This window comes from Amblyraja radiata, chromosome 18, assembly GCF_010909765.2.
Source record: "Amblyraja radiata isolate CabotCenter1 chromosome 18, sAmbRad1.1.pri, whole genome shotgun sequence".
Lineage (NCBI taxonomy): Eukaryota > Metazoa > Chordata > Chondrichthyes > Rajiformes > Rajidae > Amblyraja > Amblyraja radiata.
In genome coordinates this window covers 15,641,652-15,653,325 of record NC_045973.1, presented here as the reverse complement: position 1 = coordinate 15,653,325, position 11,674 = coordinate 15,641,652, and the positions used below count along the sequence as shown (strand labels likewise).

Genomic DNA, 11,674 nt, shown 5'->3' with positions numbered 1-11,674 from the left:
CCGCCCGCGCTGGAAGCTCTTCAAACCACAGCCCCGCGATGTTGTTGCAGCAGGTCCAGCACTCCGGAGCTTCAAACGGTGATCCAAGGTGAGGCATCGCCCGCTCCGCGATGTATCCAGCGCTGCGCCGCCGCCGCTGGAGCTCAGCTCCAGTCCCTGGCAGGAAAGGGCCACGCCAGTTGGTAGACCGCGAGGAGGGGGGCGAGGACGCGACTCGGAGGATAGTCGCGTCCTCGCCAGGAGGCGACTGGGAGACGGTTTCCCCCTTACCCTGCCCTCCTCCCCCACATAGAAAAGATAAAGAAACCTCCTCAATATACTTTTAAACAAACTAAAAAAAAAAAAAATGATGGATAAAACAGACAGACTGTAGGCAGAGGCAGCCTTCATGTGGCGCCCCTAGTGGCCAGGTTTCACCATGATTTTGATTTGCTTGTTTTTCTCTCCTCTATTCCCACTCTGTCTGGACTTCCTTTAGACAGGCAACTGTTATTAACCAACCCCTCTCATTTGTTGCATCTCTGGAGAAAAGGTGTAGGTGACGTTTCGGGTCAAGATCCTTCTTCAGATTGAGAGTCTATAGAAGGTAGATAGAACAAATGAATGAAAGATATGCAAAAACAATGATGATCAAGAAAGGAGGAGCCCACAATGGTCCATTGTTGGGTGTGGGGTCGGTGATAACGAGTTACAGACAGTGAAACTCGACAGAACGACAGTGAAACTAATACAATGACTAGGGTGTGAGAAATCTGTCATTTATTGTTCCTCTCTCAACCCGATTATGAATGATGTTTGCTCTATCCGCATCCCTCCTCCCCCCGTAACTTAATGCATGGCTGTTTTCCAAATTGTCTCAGTTCTGACATGTTCATTGGCCCAAACCACTCACTCTGTACCTCTCACCATAGATGCTGCTGACCTGCTGAGTATTTCCAACATCTTCTGTTTTGCTTTCTCTCACCTGCTGAATTTCTTGCAGCTATGTTGTTGGTGTGTCTCTGAGGAAAATCCCACTATTGTTGTCAGTAATCTAACTGCTGAATACATCTGAACAACGTACAATGCACCCCAGGAGATGTGCAACCCAATGTGCAGGGACATGAGGAAGAAAAGATAATTTATCCCCGCTAGCCAGTGTCCCCCAATTCCCAATCATTCCCAGCATCAGTTCAATCGCCAGTGGGAAATCTATGGTCTTAACCAAGAGTCTTTGATTATTCATGAAAATTACTTGATCTTCAAGGGCTTTGTCCCTAGCTGCAAGAACACCTAACTTTGCTCCAGTTGGCATGCAATAATCCAGTGATAGAACTGTGAAGTTGCCAAATGGAATTGCGATCGAATGAATCGAATGAATGAGTAATAGCACTCTTGAAAAGGCATTGACTAAGCTAAAGCCACACATGGCTTCCATCCAGCAATTTTTGAGGAATAGGTTTGTAGGTGTCATGATAAACTATATTATTGGACCAATCTTGGAACAGGGGGCATTTTGATTACCACACCATGAAAGAGATATGGAGGAAATGTGGACGGTTAAGAAAAAGGATTTACAAAGGCAATATTACAAATGCACGGTTATATCTTTAAGGAAACGATGAACAGCCAGGGATGTAGAATCTGTAAGGCACCTTCTTAATGAAATAAGTGTCTCTTCCAGGTTTGATTTTACTTCGGAGTCACGTGAGTGACTACGTGAGGTGGAGAAGAACCCGCTCAGTGCGCAGGCGCGGCATTACGCCAGCAGTGCAACAGCGGCAGCGGGAGTTAGGCGCTCCCGCAACAGAATGAAACGGACCGTCAGGTGAGTACCTTGAGGTCGGGTTTCTTTTACAGGGGAGCCCCTTTTTCTGCTTGTGTTTTACAGGCAGAGAAAAAGGCTCTGGAACAAAACTGTCCCCCGTTCGAGGAGGAACGGTTTCCGTCGGGGGGGAAGGGGGGCAGCAACAGGCGGTAGGAGCGACCCGGTGTTCCGTAATTCCCCGACATCGTGCCGAGCCCAGCCCGATAGCGGGCTGGATGTATAGCCACCTGAAGAGGCATCCGGCAGGTGTTCCCGATTTGGGACGGGACGTCTCTCCACCCGCACGGGGGGAGAGAGAGCCGCCTGAGCTGCTGGAGCGGCTCACGGAGCAGGTGCCTGCGAGACGCGCTGCTAGAGGGGCGCTCTCGCATCTACAAGGCACAAAAGCTCTAGAAGAAGGCGGTAGGAACATTTACCGGGCGCTCCGCTATCCCCACACCGCGCCGAGGCCAGTCCCGCTAGTGCCTGAGCTGCGGGCTGGATGTTCAGCCATCCGAAGAGGCATCCGGCCGGTGGCTTCCGACTTGTCGGAGGGGACGTCTCTCCACCCGCATGGGAGAGAGACAGCCGCCTGAGCCGCTGGAGCGGCTCCTGTAGCAGGAGCTCCTGCGAGACACGCTACGTGAGGGGCAGTCTCGCTGGGGGTTCAGGCATACCCTCCACAGTGCCTAGGCACTGCCCATCGCTTCCTCCTTAGTGTGGTTAGCTTTGGGGTGACCAGTGGCTGGGCTGGTCATGAAGAGGGGTCACTGGCTGAACAATATCGGGAGTATGCTTGAGGTACAGGATCAGGAAGAGCTGCTGGGTGTGGCCGCTATGTGGCTCCACCACTAGCGAGATGGATTTTCAGTCTCAACTGATGGCCAGCTTACTACCTGTCTTTTACAAAAAACCTCTCCAAGACAGGTAGCCATGAGGTGTTGGTTTTATCACGCCTCCCCTAAATTGCATTTACTCAAAGTGCCCGCCATTATTGGGGGATACATTGAGCAGCGCATTTAACCTAAATATTTAAAAAATGCATTTGGTACCCTGACGTCGGCTATCATGTCCACCTGCTCATTCCAGAAGGGCAGGGTAGTATGGCAAAACACCTGACCCTACTGTTCAACGGTATACCTCATAACTTCTCAAATGAACTCACAAACCTGCCCTCAATCTATGAAATTAACAGGACTATGAGAACGCCGACCTCACAAGCACAGATCCTGCTACCTGGCACTTACCAAACCAGTCCTAAAAAACTGGACGAAGTGTTCAAACTATTCGGCACAAGAGGGCAGAGTCTGGAAGGAGCACCACACTAAACCAGACAGCAGTACCTCTATGTGTCCACCAGGGGCGTCTACCTCATGGTACTGGTGAAAGCTCGGGGCCTGCATGCCAAACCCGTAGCATTTTAGGCCATGGCCCAGAGCAGGCCCCAGGGAAAATGCGCCACCCCCCAACAAACATCGTCCCTACAAGAACAAGGAATCAGAAACCGAAGAAAACAACAATGAAGACAGATAAGTATGGTTCCTACCATCACATTCGACACCAACATCATCGTGAAGTTTGCAGACGACACAACAGTGATTGGGCTGATCACCAACGGTGATGAAACAAAATACAGAGCGGAGGTGCAGAACCTGGCGGACTGGTGCGCCAATAACAACTTGGCACTAAACACCTCCAAGACCAAGGAGCTGATTATTGACTTCAGGAGGTCCCATTCTGGAGAATACGCCCCAATCTCCATTTACGGGGAAAGTGTGGAGAGAGTGTCCAGCTTTAAGTTTCTGGGCACTCACATTTCAGAAGACCTCACATGGTCCACAAACACCGCCGCGCTGGTCAAGAAGGCACAGCAACGACTGTTCTTCCTGAGGACATTAAAAAAGACTGGTCTGCCCCAACAGCTGCTGACAACATTCTACCGCTGCACCACAGAGAGCATACTAACGTATGGCATCTCTGTGTGGTATCTCAGCTGCACGGAGGCGGAGAGGAGAGCTCTTCAGCGCGTCGTCAACAGAGCGCAGAGGATCATCGGGACAGAGCTACCAGCCTTGGAGGGCATCTACCACACACGGTGCCTCAGGAAGGCCCTCAGCATCCATAAGGACTCATCACACCCCTGCCACGGTCTGTTTCAACTACTTCCCTCCGGCAGACGTTACAAGGCCTTCTACGCCCGAACCTCCAGATTCAGGAACAGTTTCATCCCAAGAGCTATAGCGGCTCTGAACCGGCCTTAACCCACCCCATTTGGACAGTCTCCCTCAGATGGTCACGTCAATCAATTCAGCTTGTTTATTTATGTATTGTATTTATTTACCTTTCTTCAGTGGAGCTGCACACTAAATCTCGTTGCACTGACGTGCAATGACAATAAAAGATATATTATTATTATTATTATTATTATAAAGGTTAAGGGTTGTACTAACAAAGGGTGGGTGAATCACGCCTGGTTAGGAAGTTATCACTCTTGGTAGTTATATACCAAAAAAAAATAAATACAAGGGGAATAGAATTAATATCTTGCCACCAATTCAGCAAGCACCCCAAGGGGTCTACCCTCCCACGATGGTGAATGTCGCACCATCGTTGATAAACCACTTGAGTATTTCACCAGGTATACCCATTCATGGGATTTGTAACTACTACCATGGATCCAAGGATACTTTATGGTAGACATCGACCTTGAAGATGCACACTATTCAGTACCTTCTCATATAAGTTTCGGATATACCGCAATTACCTGGATGGAGTAACCATGATGAGCGTTGCGGCATTTAAGTCAAAGTTATCCAGAATCAACTAGCCCTGACACTTAGAAACATTCCGTCATGGCATGTCTATATATTAACGACAAACTATCCTTGGATACAGCTTTAGCTGCATCGCTTCTCGGCCTTTTGGCTAAAATCAAGTGTAGTATCTGTTCTTATCAGTTTAATAATCTGATACGTCCCTTATCTAGGGACCATATATTAAATTGAATTTTGGAACAGGGAGATGGAATAGGGGCTTGCTCCGTCCACTCCACGCATCGACCCAGTATTGCAGTGCCTCTGGGAACGGTGCACAAAATATATATCCAGATATTTACGTTGACCATCCACAACTTTGTTATCTGGTATTCATTAAGACTATCAGTCATGGTGCATTAACCACCAATCAACTACGTGGCAAATTAATTGGGATATAGCAGCATTACCAGCTACTGAACTTTGTACCTTTCCTATGAGCTGAGATACTAGTGTTCAAAACTATCTCCATACCTACAATATGGGGGCAAATGGATTAATCTGTAGTGCTATCATGGAATTTATCGGCAGGAAGGATTATGGTTGTACACTTCCACACTGAGTAACATCTTATGTGTCCTGATGTGTTACTGAGCTTGTAATACTTAATGCCAATATGAATTGACTTAAACATGTTATATATTAACTTACTTAATTCTAGTGAAGCATTTGCTCAGTAATCCACCAAATTTGCATGTTCGTTTATAAGATAACAACATCACAGTGGTGGCATATACCAAACCACTTGGGCGGAGAACATCGATATTAGGTGACAATTTATTAACAATTGGAAACCGTATGTCGTCAAACATGTTTGACCATCAGTAACTCACCTATCAGGTGAACTAAATACTGTAAACATACATTTAAACCAAAAATATTTGCTGAAATTACTAAGCAATATGGACACCAGATATCGATACCTTATATCCAATTAAATCACCACGTACTAACTTACGTCACATGAAACCAATCTCAAGGCAGCGGCAATGGAGACATTCCCGCGTATTGAGGGGTGGGGGGAACCTAATCTCTATGTTTTCCTTTCCTTCTACCTCTTCAATAGGTACTACGGCTTCATCAGTCGGGTACTACGCAAATTACAGTGGACCAAGTCCACAAGCATGGTTCCCAGTGATCCTCGACATGGTCATTAAAAGAATTGCAGAATTGGGAAGACCATTGCTGTGCTTGGATCAGCAGCACTATCAACCTGATGACAGCATTCCGTCGCATATCCTAGGGAACATACCTGAGGAGCATCAAGAAATGGTACACTGTTTTCCAAAACAGGAATTACACATTCAACTATAACAAAAACTGTACTGGAGCTCCTGGCAGGTCTTCACCACAATGAAGGACATGTTCTGTCAGCCTACTCAACTTGGGTACCGCTCACTGGTGATCAGATACAGGAGAGGTATATCAATCCATTCCCCAGAAATAGGTACACCCAAATTGGTATGTCAGTGAAATCCTGACATACCTTAGGGGATGATCACCAGCCAGGTCACTCACCCTGGAACAGCCTACCCTGAAGATGGACATGCTGGTGGCCTTACATCAACACAAAGAGCCAGCTCTCCCATCTACTGCGATGGGACAACATGGTTATAACACCAGATAGTGTCACATGCCCATTCAAGGGTTGGCCAAACAGAACAGACCAGGAACATCAGGTCCAGTCATGAAATTCCGGGCATACCCACCTGAACCACGTTTTATGTGTCATGACCCACTTAGAGATCGACACAATAAGGAATACCGAGGGAGAGGAAAAAGCCTTATGGGTCAGCCACAGGAAACCTCATGGTCGGGTGACGAGCTAAACTATCTCTAGTGGCTCAAGCAGGTACTGGGAGTTGCTGGAGTAAATACTAACGTGTATAAAATCTTATTCCACCAGGACAGCTTCCACGTCAGTAACTAAGAGGATGGACGAGCCTATGGACCACATCCTGGCTACTGCAGGGTGGTCTAGGGAGTATACGTTCCAAACTTTTATAACAAACCACTGACAGAACCTGTATCATTTGCAGAAAAAGAATCTGCAAAAAATATATAATTTAAGCCCGGGGGAGCAATTGGTCTTGTTGTTGTTAATAACACCATTATTGTTTTTACAAACAGATTCATGGTTGATTACGATAACATACTTCCTCCCTCGAATGACTTCGGCAGCGAGTGAAGTATGAACTGTTACACGGTTTGAAATCACAGAGCTTTGAAGTCTTCACGTAGTCACTCACGTGACTCCGAAGTAAAATAGTAAGATTAAACGAGAACTTACCAGTTTGAAGTTTGATCTGTATTTTATGAGGAGTTACGATGAGGGATTACGTGCCCTCCGCTCCCACCCTCATTATATGGATCAAACTAATAAATTGATGTCTCCTTATCTTTACTATGTTTACTTCAAATAACTGTGTCTATCTGTGATTCCACACCGCTGCTTGGAAGTATGCCGCGCCTGCGCACTGAGCGGGTTCTTCTTCACCTCACGTAATCCCTCATCGTAACTCCTCATAAAATACAGATCAAACTTCAAACTGGTAAGTTCTCGTTTAATCTTACTATTTTATAACATTAACATTGCCTAACCAGGGGGAAAGCTGTCTGTGTGTACAAACCACTGTGCGCAAAGTTGTGTTATTGATGACTTTGATCTGAGCTGCAGACAGCAGCATAATCGTGAATGACCGCCTGAAACACACTCTGCATCAATTATCTCCAGATCCATCATATAACCAAAGCTGTAATGTACTGTTAAAGAAAATAGATTAAAAGTATAATTTATATTATCTTTGATCAGTGACATTTCAAGATAGATTTATAAAATTTGAGAATATATAATAGTTTCCTTTTGAAATGTTTTGAATAGCTGTCCAAAGGATGATCACTAAATTCTAGCGCTGAGCATTTATATCCAAATCTTCAAATGGATGCACATTGGAATATGCATGGGGTAAGTCAGGGAACTTCATCTTCCTCTAATACGACCCCACACAACGGAAAATACATGTATTTGACCATGATTTAAATCCTCACACAGCAAGCTTTGCCAAAAGCAGCTACTGACAGGTTTTTGAAAGGTGTTCTTTCTTCAGCTGATCAAGGCACAGCGCACAGCAGTGCTAATGCGTTACTTCAGCTAAGTGCAGAGGCAGCTCAAGGTTAGGAACCACATGGAACTGGCAAGCACAAAGAGCATGACTGGCAGACAAATCATCACATTTTTCTTTGCGGCTTTTGTCTTTTATTGGGATTGAAACATCACCATCTAGATCTGTAAGTCTGCATGTGGATTTTCAGAGCAATAAGCATGTATAGTATTCAAGAAGGAACTGCAGATGCTGGAAGATCGAAGGTACACAAAATTGCTGGAGAAACTCAGCGGGTGCAGCAGCATCTATGGAGCGAAGGAAATAGGCGATGTTTCGGGCCGAAACCCTTCTTCAGACTGGGCGACGTTTCGGGCCGAAACCCTTCTTCAGACATGTGAGGTTCCTCCATGAACTGGAGTGCATCATATAGTACAACTACAGGTGGTGCAGTGGCACAGCAGTAGAGTTGCTTCCTTCCAGTGCCAGAGACCTGGGCTCGATCTTGACTACGGGTGCTGTCTGTAAGGAGTTTGTACATTCTCCCCGTGACTTGCATGGGTTTCTGCCACACTCCAAAGACGTACAGTTTTGTAGTTTAATTGGCTTCAGGAAAATAGTAAATTGTCCCTATTGTGTGTGAAGAATAGTGTTCATGTGCGGGGATCGCCGGTCGGTAGGGACTTGATGGGCCGAAGGGCCTGATTCCGCACTGTACGTCTAAGCTAAACTAAACTAACCCCAGTTTGTTTCTGGGTTTCTAGTTATCCTTTAACGTCCTGAATAACGGATGTGTCAATAAAGCCCCATCTCAGTTTAAATGTATCCTCAAGCCATCAAGGAAACCCACAGCTGACAACATACTGTAAGAGTACTGCTGAGTAGGGACCTACCATGAATGGTCAATGGAATTCTCTGAATCAGTATCAGTTTCAATTTAGTTTATTGTCACGTGTGGCGAGGTACAGTGGACAGCTTTTGTTGCGTGCGAACTAGCCCGCGGACAGACAATACATGATTACAATCGAGCCATTCGCAGTGTCAGAATAAGACTGCATGTGAAGAGGAGAGCATGTAAATGGCAGGCTTTGAACATTGGCCTTGGCATTTGTTCTCAAAACATGAATACATATGGCGGTTTCTATGTCTGACCACAGTGATGATGTTACTTGGGCATATGAGTTTGGTAAAATTTCAGGAAAGAATATGGGACAGAGGAAGGTAATGATGCATGACAAGAGGAAAGCAACATTGCTGCTGGCAGTAAGTGATGTTGGTGGGGGTGAATTTCAGCCTTACTCTACTCTGATTGAATGTGAGTCAGTTGGTGGGTATCAACTTCAAGGTCCTTCAGAGATGCTGCCTGACCCATTGAGTTAATCCAGCACTTTGTGTTCAACACTAGATTCCAGCATCTGCAGTTTAGTTTAGTTTAGTTTAGAGATACAGCGTGGAAACAGGCCCTTCGGCCCACCGAGTACGAACCGACCGGTGATCCCCGCGCACCAACACTATCCTACACACACTAGGGACAATTTACATTTATACCAAGACAATTAACTTACAAACCTATACGTCTTTGGAGTGTGGGAGGAATCCGAAGATCTCAGAGAAAGCCCACGCATGTCACGGGGAGAACGTACAAACTCTGTACAGACATAGTCAGGATCGAACCCATGTCTCTGGGGTTGTAAGGCATTAGCTCTACCGCTACTTGTGTCAAGAGTCAAGAGTGTTTTATTGTCATATGTCCCAGATAGAACAATGAAATTCTTACTTGCTGCAGCACAACAGAATATGTAAACATAGTACACTGTAAACAATATGATAAACGAGAGAAAACAAAGTTCAGTGTGTATATATATATATACACATACTCACAAGTATACACACATAGATATATACACACATTCTCAATAACTCTCAATAATTCTCACATACTCACAATAATTAGTGATAACTTTCATCTCATCTTGACAGTTTCTTAATCATTTGGCAATTCAGAACACTGACTGTGTCATAAAAAGTTTGATCACATCTAACAGAGATTTATATCACAATTTCAGTTTTATCACATCGAACAGAGTGACGGTAACTAAAATGTCCATATATGGACAAACAATGTCTGGGGAACATTGAAATCATGTGACATCTAAATTCCCAGCTGATTCTGCTTTCTCAGCAGTTTCGTGGCAGCTGACGTTTTGAGATTGCATGATTCTAATTAAAACATCGCCGAACACGGTTAAGGGTCACTTAAAAATAGTCAGTTGATAGACTACTGCTTCAAAACCAGTTCAGTGGCTGATTTAATGAGCAAAATCTGTTCAAAATGTTAATTTCAAAAATGCTTGGGCAGCTGACAACCCAGTGGTATGAATATTGATTTCTCTAACTTCAAGTATGCATTGCATCCCATTACTCTCCATCCCTCCCCCACCCTAGTCATCGTACTAGTTTCACTGTCGTCCTGGTGAGTCTCACTGTCTGTGTAACTCATTATTACCTATCCCACAGCCAACAATAGACCATTGTTGGTCCACCTTTCTTTGATCATTGTTGCTTTTTGCATATCTTCCATTTATTTGTCTGAAGTACTGCCTTTGTCTCGTTCCCCTTTTCCATGACTCTCAGTCTGAAGAAGTGTCTCGACCCGAGACATCACCTATTCCGTTTCTCCAGAGGTGCTGCCTGGCTCCAGCTTTATTCATTTGATTCGCATGTGTACTTTCCTTGCTATGATTGCTATGAAACCAAAGTTAATTGTTAATTCCACTTGGCACTGATGGCAAATGTACCAGAACAAAGTACATCTTTAGTTTAATTTAGTTTAGAGATACAGCACGGAAACAGGACCTTCTGCCCACCCAGTCTGCGCTGACCAGTGACCCCCACACAATGGCATAATCCTACACACACTAGGGACAATTTACTATTTTACCAAGCCAATTAATCTACAAATCTGTACGTCTTTGGAGTGTGGGAGAAAACCAGAAATCCCAGAGAAAACCCAAGCAGGACACAGGGAGAACGTACAAACTCCATACATACAGCACCCGTAGTCGGGATCGAACCCTGGTCTCTGGTGCTGCAAGACAACTTTTTCACACAGAAGGTGACACGAATATAGAATGAGCTACCAGAGGAGGAGTTTGAGGCAGATATAATAACATGCTTTAAAGATCATTTGGGCATGTGCATGGATTGGAAAGGTTTAGAGGGATATGGGTCAAATGTGGACACGTGGGACTAGCTTCGATGGGCACCTGGGGCGGCATGAATGATTTAGTCTGAAGGGCCTGGTTCTGTGATATGTGACTCTTTGATTCAATGCTGCAGATGTTTCATTATTTTTCAAGCTACTTCATCAAGCTACTACTGCTGGATGAACATATTCATCTAAATGAACTGTGAGTTTGCTCCAACTCTGCCGACTAAATGGCTAAGTAAAGCATTAGTAGATTCTTTGCCTAGCATCAGAAGAGGACACAGGGAGAAAGTACAAACTCCTTACAGACAGCACCCGTAGTCAGGATCGAACCCAGGTCTTTGGCCCCGTAAGGCAGCAACTCTACCGCTGCGCCACCGTGCCAGCCTTCTGTTGAGGAGAACTCAAGCAAAAGCCAGTTGTGTTCTTTCATGATATCCTGAAAGGAAACCAAGTTATTGGGAAAGACGAACATTTGAGTGACTCTGAAATGAGTTCAAATATACCCTTGAAATAGGCAAAGTCCTTGAAGTAAAAACCTGCAAGAATTATGTTGCCTAGGTGTTTATTTAAGGGGGCAGTCAAGTTGAAATTGTTCTGAAAACCATTAGTTATGCAGAGACAGGACCAAGTGGATAAAGGAAATCAGTAATTCTGGGACTGCGTCTTGTAAACCAAGAAGAGTAGAATTTCTGCCATTTCTGAGATAACAAACTCTTCCAAGATGACTTCAATGGTTCATGACTATGTTTGGGATTATATTGTA

General features: G+C 45.0%; 1 non-coding gene across 1 annotated transcript; it reads left to right on the top strand.

Moving 5' to 3' along the window:
• Nucleotides 1-4,691: 4,691 nt before the first annotated feature.
• On the top strand, nt 4,692-4,883 carry LOC116983601. Its single transcript, XR_004414756.1, has one exon. It is a non-coding gene; the product is annotated as a U2 spliceosomal RNA (small nuclear RNA).
• Nucleotides 4,884-11,674: the final 6,791 nt, after the last annotated feature.